Source organism: Neopelma chrysocephalum, unplaced genomic scaffold (genome assembly GCF_003984885.1).
Source record: "Neopelma chrysocephalum unplaced genomic scaffold, ASM398488v2 Primary Assembly neopelma1_59, whole genome shotgun sequence".
In the NCBI taxonomy this organism is placed as follows: domain Eukaryota; kingdom Metazoa; phylum Chordata; class Aves; order Passeriformes; family Pipridae; genus Neopelma; species Neopelma chrysocephalum.
The window spans coordinates 27,778,814-27,796,282 of record NW_020897714.1 but is presented as its reverse complement, the minus strand read 5'-3'; the positions used below and the strand labels follow the sequence as shown (position 1 = coordinate 27,796,282).

The 17,469-nt window shown below is 43.8% G+C and overlaps 1 long non-coding RNA gene across 1 annotated transcript; it reads right to left on the bottom strand.

Moving 5' to 3' along the window:
* Window positions 1–1,205: 1,205 nt before the first annotated feature.
* Window positions 1,206–16,467, bottom strand: LOC113966293. Its single transcript, XR_003533767.1, has 7 exons — window positions 14,654–16,467; window positions 14,336–14,489; window positions 12,974–13,072; window positions 11,681–11,866; window positions 9,070–9,193; window positions 5,413–5,473; window positions 1,206–1,326 (listed from the first exon to the last, which is right to left on the bottom strand). It is a non-coding gene; the product is annotated as an uncharacterized LOC113966293 (long non-coding RNA).
* Between the last annotated feature and the right edge of the window lie 1,002 nt (window positions 16,468–17,469).

Sequence of the window (17,469 nt, the reverse complement as noted above, 5' to 3'; positions counted from 1 at the left end):
GTTGGGTGTTCTGGTTGGTTTGGGCTTTTTTAAGAAAAAGCGGTTCTCTGTCTTTTTAAGGAAAGAGGTCATCTGAAAGCGTATAAATCCAAAGGAAGTATTGAGTGAGTTTATGGACAACTGTTCACTGATACCACACACCACACCCCCACCAATAAACAATGCTGGGAAACTGGTAACGATGGATGAGGAGAAGGCTGAGGTACTCACATGAGGTACTCAACAACTTTTTTGCCTGTCCTCAGGCAAACCTCTTGAGTGGATGGACAGCAGGATGGGGACTGGGGGAGCAAAGAGTTTTTACCCGGAAGAAGTACAAATCACTCATGCCAGTACAAAACACTCAAGCATGTTTACTTGACTGAAAGAGTTGTTCCTCTATAAGCAGAAAGGGGAGAAGGCAGTGGTTATTGCTGAGCTGATTGGAATGACTTCCTAAATTCCATATGTGGGAGGGTATTTCCCATGGCTGCAACACTCAGATACAATGCTTTTCAGAAACAGGGAGGTTTCCATCACTCTTCCCAGCAAAATTTAGTATTCCAGACTTTGCACCTGGATATTCCAACAAAATGTCAAATCTGCTTTTCCAGTACAATTCATTACACCCTTGGATCTCTTGGGAAGTAAGTAATGGAAACACACCAGCCCTACGACTGGAAAACACAGTATTTCAAATTCTCCTATAAGAGTAAGAAATAGTCATGACTTTTGTTTAGTCCTCCAGGGATTACTTCCCCAGTGTTTAACACGGCAATCCATAACTTCTGAGCTCATCATCTGATGGATGATGCGCTTGGCGAGAAACAAACCTGAAAGCTTTGGATGGAACTTGGGCATTTTTCATCACATGTCATCCTATAGACACCAGTGCATCTCAAAATCCTTTGTATTCCTTTCTCTGCAGAAAGTTTCCAAAGGATTCAACTATCTGAAGCCACAACAGACACTGCAGGATACCAGTGTTTCAGGGGCCCTCTGCATTGCTGTTACATTACATACTTATCCAGGAAAAAAAGGCCAAAAAATTTGTTACCACTGCTTGTGACTATCCACATTATATTCCTCGGAGTAAACATGCTGCTGGCACCACTTCACTGCAAAAACTTCAGATCAGAACTGAGATATTTGATTTTTATCTTGGCAAGGTGATGGTTGAACTGTGTCCTCACAGACCTCTGCAGAAATTTAAAAAATACCTCAGAGCAGCAAGTATTTTGATGGTGAAAATTATGGGAATCCCAAACAGTTGTGTATCCTGGATTTCTCCTTAGTATACAGGATCACTTGTGATCTATGGAGGCAGTGCTATTGTCCTGTGAAAAACTGCTTGAGGAGGAGGGGTAGAGACCACTAAGTGCTTTATTAGAATCACCATATAAAACATTGCCAAAGGTATTGTAGATTACATCTTCAAAACTGCTTTCAGTAGCAGGGTGAACCTGCAAGATGGAGGATTCCAAAAAGTCTTATAAGAAATGCACCTTAACACAGTACACAGGATACTTCTGAGACTCTCAGGAGAAAAGCTGTGAAACATTTAGTCTGCCATAGATGAAAAACTTTGAAGAAGCTGGGAAGAAAGACCAAGAGTTCTCCTACAGGTGAAAGAGATGGTTAAAAATGACCTTTCTCACTGTCGGATTAAGAAGTGTACTAAATCTAAAATAGGTCTGTTCCAAATAACTCTCATACAGACCAGGAGAGAGTTTTTTACCCATACATTGCGGTGACAGTAGTCAAAAAGATAGAAAAATTTAACTTTAGTCCAGTATATCCCCCATTATTTCACAAGTTATTCTCTTATATTTAAGAGAATAACTTTTATTACTCATGCTTTTTATGGGGGTCCTTTTTTTTTGTTAGAAGTCTTGTCAAAAGCATGTTTGCTTTTAAGATGCTGAAGGGTGTTTTTGAAATGGCTGCTGCTAAATTGTCTAAGGCAGAACAGAATATAACTTCCCTCTGTTGGGGTGGTGAGCAGATTTAAGAGGCTCATATTTCTCTTAATGCAGCTGGACGGGCTTTCTTTCAGCAGAAGCAGACTTTGAAAAGTGTTTGTTGCTATATCATCTCATTTTATACTCAGAGATTGCTTTTCAGAAAATATAAACCAGTAGGCAATCTAGAAAGAAAAGTCTAAAACTCTGGGGTGCAAAAGCATTTAACACCAATCCTGGATATTTGCATTTGGATATTAGCATCCCCAAAAGCTTCTAGATGGAACAAAATGATACAGGCTGTGTTCCTGTGAACACTGACTCCTCTGGTCCAAAAGCTGTTTTATCAAGGGAACAGGTATGATACAGATTGCAGAGGTGGAAACATCTAGTAAAGGCTACGGTGTCCTTCCAAGCAATGTTGTCAATACATTGCACAGTGAGATCTCAAGATCTGAGGAAAACAGAGAGGGAAAGAGTTCATCAGGATCTCCCACAGCAGCTTGGTTAAAAGCTTTTGTGCCTGAATTTTCCTCTCCAATAGGAAGCACTGGCGCTGTTTGTCACTCAGAAGGCTTCATCCCTGTTGCATAGGTCAATAAATGCACCTCACAGAAACCACCAGGAAACTCATTTTCTTGGCCTAGATCTGGGCACTACATGGGACCAACACGTGGCTTCTGAGAGAGATGTGTTTTCTTTTTCCCTCCAGCTGGAGGCCAGTCCCCAGCAGTAGACCCCAGCAGTTAATAGTGGGACCAATACTTCTTAACATCTTCATAAATGACCCAGACAAGAAGGCAAAGTGCACCCTCAGATGGTCCAAAATTGAGAGAAGAAACAACCCCATACACCAGTACAGGCTGGAGAAGAGAAGACTCAGTGGGATCCTATCCATATGCATAAGCACCTGATAAGAAGGAGCAAAGACAGAGCTAGGCACTTATCAGTGATGCCCAATGGAAGGATGAGAAGCAACGGGGACAAACTGAAACACAGGAAATTCCAATGAAATGAAAGAAAAATCTTTTTTCTCATGAGAGTGGCCAGATACTGAAATAGGTTGCCCAGAGTTGTGGAGTTTCCATCTTTGGAGATATTCAAAACCTCACTAGAAACAGCCCTTTACCACCTGCTCGAGGTGACCCTGCTCTGGGCAAGGGTTGGACTGAAGACTTCCAGAGGTGCCTTGACCCCGTGGCCATTCTGCAATTTTTGAGTGATAATGGTCAGCCTGGCCCCAGGCAGCCAGGTGCACCAGGATCTCTCTCAGGGCATTTTCTGTCTAAGTCACTCATGGACATCAGCCTTTTTAGAACATTCCTGTGACAGATTGTGGCAATGGGTGTATAGAAAAAGTCCTGCCAAAGATGGGCTGGTGAATCAGAAGTTTTTAATGTTGTTTAAACTCATGTTAAGAGGGCTCTTTGCAGAGCCACTGCTTTTCCCCTATACCTCCCCTGTAACCCCTTATCTCTCAGGTAGGAGTGTCCTGGGAAGATGACCCAAGGTGCTCCCATTGGTCCTTTGTTAACCCCTTCCTTATTGGCTGTAAACTCCTTACCTTGATTGTGACCCCTCACCTGTGATTGGTCCCCAAGGGCTATATAAGCCCCCTCCCACAATAAACTTCCTCTTTCGTCCTCTCTCCCCTGGTGGTCCGGTGAGTGCTCCATTGGGGGGTCTCAGGGCCACATGGTGGGGGGCAGGGTGGAAGGGCATAATCCTTCCAGGTAATGGACTGAAACGAGGCCTGAAGGATCTCCCCCATCCCAACTCATCTACCGTAACAGATGGTAGCCCAGGCCTGAAACCAAAGATAGCCCCAGAGCAGCACAGAAACCCCATGTAGGTCTTTGATGCACCTGTTTCAGCTCATTCAATTCTACCTTCAAGATGAGTCAAAGCTGGAAGTTTTGCTGAATTCTGGATTAGGATGTCTCTGAAGAGCAAAAGAAAATTCTGAATGTGTTCTGATCTTATTCTGTTGGCCAGTAGAGGGAGGAAAGAGAGAGAAAATGGAAAGTTATTCTTGATTCTCTGAGACTGAATAGCAATTCTCTATCATATTGGCACCAGGACTTCACAGCCCCAGGGCCAAACTTGCTCTGTCAGAGCTATTGTAATGGATAAAACCACATGAGATTTAGTTATTCTTGTAGGTATTGTAACCACACGGAACAACCTGCTGTGTGGCTAATATCAAGGACTGAACCCAGCTGTAATCTGTCCTGGTAGCTAACTTATCACTCTGAACAAGTTTCCCATACACCTAGAGCAGCATTTGATGCATTAAAGTCTGTGTTTCATTTAAAGTTTTTTCCCCTAACAAGGCTGTAAATTGATCAAACGAGACTGCTCCACTCCAGCCATTCAGAAGGGTGTTCTCTGATACAAAGTGAGGAGAAAGCACTCTCAAGGGATTTTACTTCCAGCAACTACCCCTAAACTGCATCCTGGACTGAAAGGGGACAGGGGACAAGATCAGTCCCCCACCCCAACATTTCATTGCTTTCAGCATTTCATTGCAGAGGGAAAGAGTACTGTTCTTTCCCTTTCTGATGCCGTATCACTAAGCAAAGTAATACCTGATGAGTGGTTTGCTCGTGTGCAATACTGAAACAAGTTAACCTCACAGAAGACAAGGTTGCAGGACCTGCCCCAGCATGCCACCACTTCTAACAGAGTTGCATCTGTATGTTGCTTTTTTATAGCAGCAGATTATAAATGATGCATTTAATGCTGAAAGTTATCGATGGAGAAATATAGGAAAATAAGTTATAGTTCAATATAAAATTAGATTATCTTTGTCTATATCCAATTTCAAATATGGTTATCCACTTGACTCTGGCCTGAGTAAGCCCCAAGGGGAACAGGATCCAGGTTGTGCTGCTGCTCCAATGCTGTTCTGTCACTGAACTGTACGAGCTGCACCAGACATCTTCATTTCTCCCTCCTCTTCTCCAGAACTCCATGTTGTCAATTTTAATAGAGTTCTGCTCTCAAAATAGTATTTCCAGGACTGCATGAATGGTGTCGAGTCCCAAGTGCAATTTTCAGAGCTGAATGTATGGCACATAAAAGCCAGTCAATCAGCTCTCGGTGACACAGAGTCTTCTGCATATAATTGCCTCATGAGCAGCCCTTTGGAAAAATTGTGCTCAGGCAGAGCCTGACTTTTGATTGAGATGCCGGTGAAGCTTCTGTCTGATGTTTGTAACTTGCTATGCACACTCAGTTACTCTACATAACCTTTTCTAGAATGTGAAAAATGTACACCTTCTGGAACTTTTTCAGTAGAAAAATGGGAAAGTAAAACATGATGGAGATTCTCTCTCCTTGCTTTGTTATTTTAATGTGTCAGATTCCTCTCAGCTGAATTTCATGGCAAATGAAGAAATATGTTGTGTACAGTTAAAAACTGCAATAAAATCAAGGATAGAGGATATGCTTCTCAAAGATGAATACAAACCTTAAATGAACACTGAGACATGCCCACGTGGTGGCAGCAGAGGAGGAAAGTGAGGAAATACCTACGGGAAGCCCGAAGATAAAACATTAGTAACCTGATCTGAAGCATTTCTTAGTTAAGTGCATACTTAAAAGCATGCATGTTCAAAATTAGGGCTGTGATCCAACGTGCTGAGCATCTGTGACTATCCTAATCCAGCCAGAAGACTCAATCACCATCACAATAAACAAACACGTGGTCACCTGGCACACACACACACTCATCTTCTCTCTCTCAAGAAAACTGCTTCAGCTGTCACAAGTCAGGAATAAAGAAAAATGAGCTTAATAAAAAAGAGGTGGACAAGAAAAACCCTCAAGCAACTAAATCATGGTTTTCTACTCTGAGAAATATGCGGTATAATTGAGTCTGTTTTATTTTTTAAAATGTTAACTCTGCTTTGCCTCTTGCAAGCCAGGTGATTGTATTCTTCCTTCTGCATCACCACTCTGAAAGGCTCACATAGCTGGACAAAGCTCCCAGCACTCTCCAGACTCCTAACTGGTATGGAACCATGTGGATATATACAACCTGGTCACCTCTGGGCAAAACTCCCAGGGAATTACAAGGGAGGACCAGGGCACAGCACACACTTTTGCTAAATTTCATACTTTTACTTTGGAGGAAAAAGAATGTACTGAATTCCAGCTGAGCTAGAGAAGGAAGTGATAGAGCAAGATGCTCCTTAGTCTTTTCACAGGAACTGTATTTCCTGAGCAACTTCTGTGAGAGGAGAGGGACAATTACTGAGGAATTCAACTCAAACTGCCCCCACTGAAGTGTTTTAATTTCTTGATTGCAAAGTGAGAATAGCTCCCTCCCAACTGGTCTCATTACCAGATATCCCAAGCAATGCCGTGCTCACAGCAGAGCAAGCTCCTTTTTCCAACCCACACAGCGTCAACAGTAGCCAGTGCTGCCAGTTCCTCAAGAAATGGTGTCTGTTGGTGGTACCTTCACATACAACAGGGGAACACAAAGCAACTAATCCTTATTAGTGTGTAAGTGCAATCATTCTGCATCAAAAGAAAATATACACACGCAGAGTGTGTCCCCAGGACACAGGACAAGACAAATGTAGTTTGCCATAAGGGTGGGGGCTGAGCACTGGTATTAGTGTTTAGGGTAGCTCTGTATCATGAAAATTCAAAACCCAGTTTGAGCATTGTCTGCAGTTTCCATTAACTAGGATTCTTCTCCATGGTCAGGGGAAAGAAAGGGGGCAAATAGCAGTGGTTAGGGACCCTGGGAAATCTGTCATGGACTGACTTCACTGATGACCAACTGCAAGTCTTCAGGACCTGGTTTTACTCTCCAACTTACTGCTAGGACTGAAGAGCCATCAATCCCAAATAAAACATCTGTACCCTCTCCTTCTGGAACCTGCTCTCTTTCTTGCAAGTCTGAACATGGAGTCAGTCATGATTTTAGAGCATGGTGTGCTCCTGCTGTCGTGCCTTTACATATGAGTCCCCATCCTCTGCCTATGGCACACATTCCTTATGCCTCTTCTATTCACTGTATCTTGTAGTGTTCCAGGTCTCCTGTCCCCTTCTAAGTACTAAATCTCACATGCAAAGGCAAGTTAAATACAGGCTAGGATTCATGCTGGAAACTTTTGTCTGAAAACAGTGGAAAGCAGCACATCACTTGATAGGAGCCTGCCATTACAATTCACTGTAGTGAGCAGACATCTAACCATAACACACTGATTTTCACACACACGAATTCAAAGTGCTTGAATCTGGCACAACTCCACCTTGCTGGTCAGAGGCAGCAGCAATGACCCATCTAAACTGCCTTGGACCAGACCTCCCTTGTACAACAGTGGGGCTGGTATAGGGTGATAGCATTTCTGTAAGATGCCTTAGACAAGGGAGAGAAAGGACCTGGAGCTTCAGACTGTACTTTGGAATCACATGGGAGAAACACAAGGCTGGCCATAGCTTAGTGCAGGACAAGTAAATTAGCAACCATATCACTAAATGCTGTGAATTTTAAAAGGCATTTTGAATGGAAGCCAGTTCCTACCAGATCTGCTGAAGCCCCAGCTGACTTCTACCTTATATAACCACCTTTTTCAATAGACTGGGTAGAAGTTAGTATTTACTAAGCCAGAGACCACTTTTCTCTCCAAAATCGCACACTGAAACAACTTATGCTACCCTTGGTATGCATGAATTTCAGGACCTGCTAGTCAGCAATAGATTTTTGCTGGGTTTTTTTTGCAGAAATATGGCATTTAATAGGTCCATTCAGGACTAGCAGCCAAGCAACTGTGAGTTCCTCTTGAGCAGGCAGGCCCAGCTAATTTCAAAATGAATTGCTCTGTGAAGGAAGCATAGCACTTCCCAGATCACAGAAATGGTTTACTGGCCCAAGTCTCATATAAAATAGTCTCTTGGTGAGAAGCTGCACAGTTTTTAAAAGTGTCAGAGAAACCATTAGGTGATAAAAATTCACGGAGCAATTTTGCCAAAGAAAAAGCATAAACAAAAAGTGCATCATTTCTCTCCCAGACTTTCTCGCAAGTCAGCTGCATTCAAAGAGCTGTGCTGCAGCTACAGGCAAGCTAAAGGCAATTAAACAGCTTTGGCTGCCTTGTGTCAAACCTTCAGCTTGTACTCATGCACTTTAATCAGAAAAGCAGCAATTACATAAACAGTGCCACTAAATTAGGGGAGAGCAGAGAGTACAGCAAGCATAGATCAAATCCTGTATGTGTCTTGAGAAGAAAATAGCAACTGATCCTTATTAGCATGTGAGTGCATTCATTCTGCATCCAAAGAAAATATACATACAAAGAACTGGCTCTTGCAATGAAATGTAGATGCTAAAACAACAGCTTCCAGCCAGTTCAGGCTATTTTGCCTCAAGGATATACAGATCTGCTTTTGAGTTTGTAAGGGTTTATTTATGTCAAAAGTTACAGATTCTTCTTGGAGGCCTCTCAGTCCATGTAGAAATGTGATAGGCTACTTAGAGCATGAAAAGGAGGGTATCTGAGCCCCAACATTAAGCACAAGCTATTCTGGGAGAAAAAAGTAATCAAAATTTCACGCCACTCATCTTAATCCAGCACTTGCTAAAATTTTAAAAATCTCTGCTTATAAAACCAGCAGCTTGTAGTTTCTTGTTAAGCTACTTTTAAGGAAAGAGAAAAAAATCCACAAAGTGAGAGCAATGAATCAGGAGAACATCTTCATTGCAATTAAGCAGAACAACCCTCTTTGATAGGACAATCAACTTTGTGCAGCAACTGCAAAGAGAAGGACATTTATAGCAGCATCAGGATGTGCTGCGTTCCCAGCTACTTGAGAAATTGTAATGAGGAGTCTGTTTGGGATTTCATAGTCCCTTTCCTTGTGCCATAAAAAGCTCACACACACCATTCAAGCACATCCAGCTAATGCCAGGCAGAAGCCCTCCTTCTCTCTCCAGACTTTAATATACAATCCCTGGAGCCCAAGGAACCAAAAAACCAGGTTAGCTTGAACTGCAGCTTGGGCTAGTGGAGGAGTTGGTGGTCAGGAGAACCTTCTCCTGATTTTGAATTCCTGTGTTGACACTGCAGCCAAATGGCATAGAAGAGTTAAAGCTGGTGCAGCAAACACTTACTGTGCCCTCTTTAAGCATAAAAACATCAGTGCTGTGGGATTTGTGCATGGATATTTCTGAAAGGATGAATCAGGAATAGCATTTGGAGTGTGGTAAAGCTGCTGTCCTGCAGTGAAGAGCTATTCTGAAAAAAAAAAACCAACCAAAAACGACACCACAATGCTGTATAGATTAATTTATGATCTATCCTTGCTTCAAACAAGTCTAGAACTGCAGAAAAGAGCTCATTAGAGTCCACACTTATGGGAATTACTTGTCACGCTTTAATTATGCAACCCTTCCCCAACATCTATGCCTCCTTCTTCAATATTGCAGTGCCTCTTCCTTCAAAAGATGCAAATAATTCTTGGATCTGCTGTTCCCTTTCCCTCAGAGGTAAATCTATAATATAAGATCCAGACTTGCTTATAGAAAGCTGGAAAGGGAAAGCTCTTCTGTACAAAGTGCTGCACCTCACCCTGGATTGTGTCTCTTCTCTTACCAAATGCCTCTGCATCAAAGAGATGGTCCAAAAGGAGTCCAGGCAGCAGATCTTGAGGAACAACATAAAGAGCAGATATCCTACATATTCATTTCAATTTTAGCTCTGCACTGGAAGTCCAAATTATTTTACACGGTGACACTTTCCTTAGCAGATCAGTAGTTACACCCCTCAGCACCTGGCTGCCCCTTTCTATGTCAAAAAATAATGTTCAGAGGAGTATTAAGAGGAGTCCTGGTTTCAGCCTGCAGCTCTGTCAATCTCCCAGGGCATGGACAGGACCATTTCTAGGACAAGGCTGTCACTTCACTGGGAAGCACATCCTCTTTCCAGATATAAGAAGTGGTGACTGGCACATCAGGAACCCTGGGGACAGGTTTCCTTCTGCCTACCTCCCTGCCACCAGGAACAGGCATGGTGACCCATCCTGCCTCCACATCTTTGAAGGTTTCAGTCAGTGTGTTATTCCCCCAACGCCACACATATTTTCACAATAGGAAGCCTCCCTGGTCTGTGATACAGCACTAAATTACAAACCCTAAGCTGCTCTATTTGCACAGCTGAAGACACATTGTGGAAATCACATATTTAAGCCAAAACCACAACATATTTACTGTCATGATGGCAGAGCAGTTTTTTAAAGTTAGTTATAACACAACAAGTCAGTCATCAGCAACAGCAGCCTGACAAAATACTGCAATTTACAGCTCTGCTAGTTCAGGGGAACTATTATTTTTGTACAGATTGACTGATGTTTTCAGAATTGTGCTAGAATATGAGGTTTTCTTTCCAAAAGCAGCATGGGATGTGGATAGGAGAAAGAAGGGTTTCATTTAAGCAACAGAGACACTGGTATTTGGTATGTCCACTAAATCAAAATTTACACACATGATCTTTTAAGTATTGTATGTATGTACGTATGTATTAACTATTAACTATGTACCTGAATGACCTGGTATAAGGGCAGGCTGCAGTTCTTCAGCCATTTAGGAGCAGATGGTTGCTAAGTTCACTTGTTTACATGACATCATGCTGCTTCATCACATAAACTCCTCTGTTTATATTTCCATATTTAAGTGGATTACAATATACAGCACAGAGATGGAAAAGAGCTTCCTATCTTCTGTTTAAAGAATGGATGTGTATGTAGTGCACAGTAGTGCTGAAACCAGAGGAGATGGATGCAGGCAGAGGTCTCCTGGCTTGTAATTTATTCATACATGTGATAGGGCTGAGCATTAAAATCCTTCTTCACAAGTACATTTCACTTCCAAGTCTAATTTTGAGCTACCAGCTCACAGGAAAATTTAGGTAAGTCAGACACTACCTTTTCACCCCCAAGAAGGTATATTTAAAAGAAAAAACAACCTTCTAGCAAATGGAATCATGTCAGTATGGTCTTTCTAATAGGAGAGACAAGACTAAAATCTTGGCATAGATAAATCTCTCTGAAACCTGAAGGCATATTTACAATGGATGAGCCATCACACCAAGTTTCAGATCACTTCCTTTCCAGCAAAGCAACGCTGCAGCCAAAGCAGTCCATCTTCTCTACCCATGCTGTTGCAGCAGCTACTTCCCTCTGATAAATCAGGTTATCCAAGAGGAACAGGGATACCAATTCTGACAGATGAATACCAGCTGTGTAAAGGGCTTGACACTGGCCATGCACCCAGACGCTGAAGGATAATATTTCCTAGGCACCCTTCAGGAACTGAATTGATATCAGTGCACAGCACCACAAGGTTTACTGCAGTAAAAAAGAGGATTTTTGAAACAGAGCACCCAAGCCTGAACTTCCAAAGAGGAAAGGTTTGGAGGGATGTGGTCCCAGTTACAAACCCGGTATACATGACAACCTCTTTAATGAGCAAAAATGCACAAAAGCCTGAAAAGCTTATGTTCTAGTTAATCAGACATTTTGGTTTGTGATGGAGGAAATCCAGTGTCTGAAGGCAGAAACCCTGGTGCAAACTGTCAGGGACCCTGGATGGCACTTGTCACTGCCTCAGATTGCAATACTGACCAGCTTGTCTTGTCTGTCAAACAAACAGATCTTTGGCCACCCAGAATCTCCCTGAAAGAAGGAAAAGGGGAAGAAGAGAGAAGGAGAAAGCAAGGGGTTATCACCTGTCAGCAGTGTCAAAAGCATCCACATGCAGGAAGCCAGGGAGGGACATGGCTTTGTGTCGTGGTTGTCTGCAGTGCATTCCCGCACTCTCAGTTACACACTGTGCTAAAAGTTGCCCCTGTAGCTCTCCCACAGAAGTTGGTCTCTTCAATATTTTGTCCCCAGGAGTCTCCCATAGCACAGGCCTCATGGGAGAGGAGAGAGATCTCCACTTGTTAGAGCCTGGCAACCAGTTCTTTCTCTGGAAAACCCAACATCATCAGGGAGTTCACAGGGGTAGGAGTCACAGCCCTTTAACTGCTCCTGGGAGGCAATCAACACACTTTTGGGGGCAGACCCCAGCCTGGGGTCTACATCCCTTTGCATGTGTGTTGTTCATGTATTTCATGTGCTTCAGGAGAAGGAATCACTCTCCAGACAGTTGTATGGAGCCACCATGGCTTTTGCTGTTGTGTTGCTTGGATCAAGGGAGCCAAGCCCATCAGTCAGGAGCAGTAATAGGGTGTCAGTCAACAGTGGAAAGTGTGCATGATATGTTAAGGCCTATAGTCCCCATAACTCATCCTTGCCTCTTGCATGGGTCACCAAAAGACCAGAAGTGTTGGGCCAAGCCCCTAAGAGAGAGCAAAGGTAGCACACCACCAGGGATGGATGCCTCTTTGCAGGGCACATGTGAGCACGCACAAACCTTCTGACAGCATCCTCAACTCTGTCATGAACTCACCAGCTGTCCCAAGTTACCTCCAGCCAGGTAGTAGGGTGCTTCCTTGCCACTATCTGTGCTAGACTTTGGCACAGGGGCTGGTCAGACAGGACACAGACCAGCTCTGTGCCAGCTGCACCCAGGCATGTGTATCCCACATCTCCTGGAAGAGGGTCAGTGGTTGTTTGGAATGAAGGGGTGGTGCAGCTCTCTTCAGTTTGCAAATGGGGGAGCAGTTTCTCCTCCCCAGACACTGAGATGTCCCAAGGAGACACGAGGTTTATGACCACGCTGCCAAGCAGCAGTGGTGACATGGGTCAGAGACCCTGGACACTCGCCATGAGTGTGATTTCATCTCCCTTGAGTTCATTCCCCTTTGCTTAGCTTCCACCTTGGCTTTGCCTTTCCCAAAGCTTCCCAGCTTTCCAACAGAAGAGACAGCCTGGCTCCTAGGTGGAAAATGTTTCCTACACTGCAGGCAACACTTAGGGAGGAGGGGAAATCTCTCTTGGCACTGCCCCCAGTCTGAGCTGGCACTGCCATCGATTGGTCATAGGTGCTCTTTCATGTCAGAGTAACCTGTGCTCACTGTCAGCTCCTGTCTCTCCCCCTCCTGCTGTTAAGATCTTGCAGCAGTGTTTGTTCCTCTCCACCGTGTGCCAGCAGCTGATTGTTCCTGTTGAACTGTCTGTGTTGGAAAGCAAATTCTCATCAACGCCAGGTACATCTTTCCTGCTCTTACTTCTGTCAGCCCTCTGCTTTTCTTGCTTTTTAACTCGCTGCTTCGTCTCCCCCCTCCTCCCAAATATCCCACAACAAGACTGCAGAACAGATGAGACAGAGCTTTAATAATGTATATGTTCCCTTGCTGTACTCGCTGGATGCCCAAGAGCACTGTTTTAATGAGTCAGATGAGGCTTTCTCCTGATACCACTGTGTGAGGCCACAGCACAGTCAAACTGAACATATTTTGTAGGCTGTTTCTAAGAAGATGAGAGAGGAGGCCCTCCAAAGTGACATGGATCCAGGGCCTTGAAGGAAGACACTTTCCTCAAGCCAGTTTGACCCAGGACTTCACTCCTTCAGTGCAGAAGCCTCCCATCATCAGTGCACATAGTTAGGCAGTTCTTTGAAGAACTGCGGTATTTTCTTTGTGGATACTATTAAGAGGACATGGCAAGATCCATGTGCTATATAGCCTCCTTATTCACATGCTCTGTGCTTGTGTACTGGCTCTATTTACATCTCATTTCCCCAACGCTTAACATTTGTCTTCCGTTTTTATAATTTCCTTCCCCCAGGTCCTGCCCCAAGCTGTACACAGCAAACTGGAAGGAGTAACTTCTCTCAGCTCTGTCCAAGCTTGGCACTTTTTCGTATAAAAATCTAAATTATATACTGCAGCAAAATATTCCTCTAACAAGAATATTCTGGGGTTTAGACAAAGGGTATAGGCAACTTAACAGCTTTCTTTTAAATTTCAGCTCCTGCTATCTAAAACATTACTTTGCTGTCAGCACAGAGGTGGATATTATGTTAGTCCTGTGCATACCAGTCTTCACGAAGAAAAAAAAGTAAGAACAGCTCCCTTGGGACATGCCTGCTTATTTTTGGCTCATTAACTTTAATGGTGTCATAGTGCAGTGGTAACAGGTTGAGAAGACAGGTAGAATAGGTGATCTTTTCTATTCTCTAGATCATGTCTAGCCTGTACCTATACCTTAAAGTCACATTCCTAACCCTCATTCTGTATTTTAGTCAGATAAGAGGAATCAATCCTGCCTGAAGGCTTGCTGTTCATTTCGCTCTTACCATCCTTCACTGTGCAAGATACACAGATGTCTTCCCAACCCCCTTCCCACACACATACTAAACACTGTGCCCCATGTCTGAGACCTGTTATAATCATTAACCCTGGGACAGCTAAATGTGGTGGGACTACAAATGACACCTGGATCGATGTGTTTCTGCAGCTCCAGGAGTGCCAGGTCACTTCTGAGAGGAAACCCACCAAGACCATGGCGTGTACACGTGGCTTTTGCAAGCAGAGGACTGACATCATCCACATCTGGAAACAAGTATTTGCTTCCCCACAACTGTTCTGTCTGACAGAACAGAACTTTTCCCTGCATCGGGCAAGGGAAAAGGAAAGCAAATACATTATTTCAGTCTTAAGAAACCCTACAGTTCAGGCAACAGGAAGAGTTCACAGTTCACTTGCAGCATCTACTGCCAAACAACACGCACACTTCAAAACTTATAACCTTACCTCACAGGGACACCTTTGGGAATCCAAGTTGAGGTCTCAGTGCTTTGGGTGTTGTGCTGACAGAGAACCTTGACTTGTACCTCTAAAGTTTTGCTGCTGTTATGACTAACACCGGGAGTCCAGAGGCGTGTCAGTCACTCACCTTCTCAGGCACCAGACTCCAGTGCAGATGGAGCTTACGTTGAAGCTACAGATCTTGATGAAACGTCCGAGACCTATGCCACCATCATAGGAATCCACATAAAACAGGGATGAAGGTTCAACAGAAGGATGTGGTACCTCTGCCCAGCTGAGGCCAGGAAGTACCTAATACATCCATCAGCATGTTTGGGGGGACAGAGGACAAGCTCTCCCAGGACTGCATGCATACATTAATTACCAGCTACACATCAAAGTCCATACTCCATCTCCACTGCCACCATTGCTAGCAGCACGGGATACTACACAGGAAGGTTTAAGCTGCTGGAGGGCAGCTCTGCTTGTACATCGACATGTGGGAGACAGCAAGCCCATCTCTCTTTTCCAGGATTGACAAGATGGCAATAGTAATGGCCCTGTCTGCAGGCTAGCAAGATGTGTACAGACTGGCAGCATGTCCTGGGTAAGCAGCTCTCCACACATTTTTCAGGAAAACATATTCCGCACATGAGAATAATTTCCTGACCTTTTTAGCTGAAACAGTATTTATGAAGTGTTTCCACTACAGTAAGTCTTCATTTTCCAAAATTAGTTTGCTACAGTGTTCCCAACCATCTCCAGTAACAGCAAATTAAAGAGCACATAAACAGCCTGTATCTCACCACCACCAGCTTCCACTGATCACAAGAGATGTCAGCACAAGAAAGGAAAGGAATGAAACTGGAAGGGAAGAGTATTTACTTTCCTCAGAAACTAGTAAAACAGAAGATGAATCTAGGGGGAGAAAAAAAGGTTTAACAAAAAATAAATCCATTAAAATCTTGTCAGTGGTAGAAGTGGTACAGAGAAACTTACTAAGAATTTTGAGGCTGAGGTACAACACATCCCCCTATTTCCCCTCTTTTGGGGGATCACACTGTGGGAACTAACCTTTTTATAATGGACTCCCCCTCTCCCTTCTGTGTGCCGCAGGAAAAGGCAAAACCCTCTAATAAGAGCAGCCAAGCTCTCAAGCAAAAGTTAGCACAGATGGCTTAAACTGTTTGTTTTCTGCTTCCCGCTTGTAGTGTCGGGTTCCAGACAGTGGTTATTAATTAATCTGAGGTCAGTTACATGCTGAGACCAATCGTTCCTCCCAATAAGCATCTGCTTTAAACAAAAGCAAGCCAATCCAAAAACTAGTTTAAATAATCAGTCATTCCTCAGGGGTGTTTCTGTACTTGGTTCAGTGGCAGTGTGAACCGCAGAGATACAGGGGCTATCACCCAGTGTGGGGTGCCTGGGGTGAGCACTGAATTAACTCGCTGCAGTTTTGAATACATCAGAGCATGGAAGAGTATCTTGAAATGATCTCAGACAGTAGCTTAAGGGAAAGCACATTCAGCAAATAAGCAGTGTGATAACAACAGCACTGCTTTGTGGCTGTCACAGTTTAACCCCAGCTGGCAACTAAGCCCCATGCAGCCACTCGCTCACTTCCCCATCAGCAGGATCAGGGAGAGAATTGGAAGAGTAAAAGTGAGAAAACTTGTGGGTTGAGATAAAGACAGTTTAATAGGTGAAGCAAATGCCATGCATACAAGCAAAGTAAAACAAGGAATTCATTCACCGCTTCCCACTGGCAGGCAGGTGTTCTGCCATCCCCAGGAAAGCGGGGCTCCATCACGGGTAACAGTTACTTGGGAAGACAAACACCTCCACTCCAAATGTTCCCCCCCACTTCCTCCTTCTTCCACCAGCTATATATGTTGAGCATGATGCCATATGGTATGGGATATTCCTTTGGTCAGCTGTCCTGGCTGTGTCCCCTCATAACTCCTTGTGCACCCCCAGCTTCCTCACTGGCAGGGCAATGTGAGAAGCAGAAAATACCTTGACTCTGTGTAAGCACTGCTTAGCAGTAATAAAAGCATCTCTATTACCTAACACCCTTTTTAGCACAAATCCAAAACACAGCCCCACACCAGCTACTTCCAAGAAAATTAACTCTACCCCAGCCCAAACCAGCATAGTGGCATATGCAGGGAAAGACCCAGAGTCTCACTTAACACTGGCTGCTGCCTTCCAGTTCACTTTGTGTTGGCTGCTCATACAACTCTACAAGAAGGATTTTGAGGCCTCTGTATCCTACAGTTTCATCAGTTTTGAAATGCAGGGTCAGGAAGCTGCTTTAACACAGAGAACATGCTGAAAGATTTTTCTAATAAAATAAATTGTGTTCAAGGCCAGGTTGGACAGGGCTTTGAGCAACTTGGTCTAGGGGAAGGTGTTCCTGCCCACAGCAGGGTGTTTGGAACTGTATCATCTTTAAGGTCCTTCCAACCCAAACCGTTCTATGATTCTATGATGCTTTTGCCTTGCATTTATAGTTGCCACAAAGCTGATTAAAATGCAGAATGCAATGTTCTAGAGATGTGAACATTTTATTACATGATTTGGTGGAATAGCCTGCATTGTTTTCAGGAATTCCCCAAAAAATAAAACTGACTACCATCAGACCCTGATTTACTGGGGTGAAAGGAGAGTGGGTCTGACAGCATACTTTTTGGGGTGATGAGGGAAAGGAAATCGAGCTTGCTGGAAACATGAAAGTTGTAGAAGCTTGATGAGGATTTTAAACTTCCACCTTGAGGATCCCTCTGGCTGAACAGCTGGGAACATGCTTCAGGCAGGCTGGT